Raw genomic sequence first — 1,832 nt, forward strand, 5'->3', positions numbered from 1 at the left:
TCGATGCCTTTGCACAATGGGAAGCTACATACAGAGAACATGGCCGGCGGAAGCGGGGGGCCGGGCCCCCCGGCCCCCAACTTTTTGGAGAAAAATATATAATGTCTGGAGATTTTTGTATGATCGGAAATGCAAAAAAAGAAGAAGGGAAGAAAGAGGAGAAGGATGGGAAAGAGAATGTTTATCCAGTACTTAACCGAGTTAAATTTTCTCGAAATTCACATTTGCGGATCTGGGGGAGGGGGTCATGGGTCCTGACCCCTTCCTTGGGCAACAACAAAAGGGGAAAAAAGAATTCTAAAACTATCTTTTTAGGAACCGTGAGCTGATTTTTTTTTTTTTTTTTTTGTTTGCTATTAGAAAATTAGAATTTTGAAGAACATCAAAATTATAATGATATAATGAACAGATATCACAATACCCTGGCCTGTAACCCCTTCTCCACTTCAAAAAGTGTCCATAGCGCATTTGATCTAAGCCGCCAGATATTCTCCGCAGTGGTGTAAGCACCGGGGGACAAGGGGAAAATATCCATCTGTGGTAAATCTTTCCCCATTGAATGCCCTTTTCACCCGGGAAAGTACCTGAAAACCTCAAATTTTAAATCGCATATTTTGTTGAGGTAGGCCAATTTCCTCTAAAAATTGCACATTTTAGGGAGTTTTGATCAATTCCGACGAAATTAGAATAAAAAAAACAAACATTTTTCGCGCGCTTCGCGCGCATTTTTTAATGTTAAAGCTTGTGCTTGCTCTCCTTTGCATTCCAAGTTGTAACACATAGTCCCAAACTCAAAAAAGAAAATTTAAGATAGATCGTTTTACCTAAAAGAGGGGCCTTAATGTGTAATGATGTTGAAAGAATATGTTTGTAATAAATAAAGCTAGCCATAAGGAAAATGCTTATATTCAGTTTAAAAAAACGAATGTGGCCATATATAACATAAGAGCATTTCTTGTTGAGGTAGGCCAATTTCCTCTAAAAAAATTTCGCGCGCTTCGCGCATTTTTAAATCTTCAAGCATTGCTCTCTTTAGCCTTCGAAGTTATAACACATATTCCCAAACTCAAGAAAGAAAATTTAAGATAGATCGTTTTACCTAAAAGAAGGGCCTCAATGTGTAATGATGTTGAAAGAATATGTTTGTAATAAATAAAGCCATATGGAAAATGCTTATATTCAGTTAAAAAATATATAACATAAGAGCATTTCTTGTTGAGGTAGGCCAATTTCCTCTAAAAATTGCACATTAGGGAGTTTTGATCAATTCCGACGAAATTAGAATTAAAAACACAACAATTTTTCGCGCATTTGTTACGGTTAAACCTTGTGCTTGGCATCCTTTACCTTCTAAGTTATTTAAAAACATAATAGTCCCAAACTTGAGAAAAAAAATTTAAGATAGATCGTTTTACCTAAAAGAAGGGCCTGAATGTGTAATGATGGTGAAAGAATTGGCCTATGATTGTAATAAATAAAACCACGATGAAAATGCTTATATTTAGTTTCAAACACACGTGTGTAGCCTATATTAATAATAAAATAAGCCCTATGTCGTATTGTTTTTATATGGGGGGGGGGGTATCACACCAAGTCCCCCCCCCCACTGACCCAAGACCCCTGTTGCGTGCCTTCTTATATAAGTGGGCCCCACGTTCCGCCGGCCCTGGAGAATGCACGTTGTGGCTAAACTGCACCTCTTTGTTTGCTGAAGTACTGTTCTAATAAATCTGGTTGAACTTAGCACTAAGTACACACTCGACACCCGGCAGGTCTAGCAGGTTTTTTGTGAGCCCAACAAATGAATTGACTGTAGATAAAGAAATTTAAAA

The sequence above is a fragment of the Anneissia japonica genome, unplaced genomic scaffold (assembly GCF_011630105.1).
Source record: "Anneissia japonica isolate Jap-2015-1 unplaced genomic scaffold, ASM1163010v1 scaffold287893_len360957_cov134, whole genome shotgun sequence".
Classification (NCBI taxonomy): Eukaryota; Metazoa; Echinodermata; class Crinoidea; order Comatulida; family Comatulidae; genus Anneissia; species Anneissia japonica.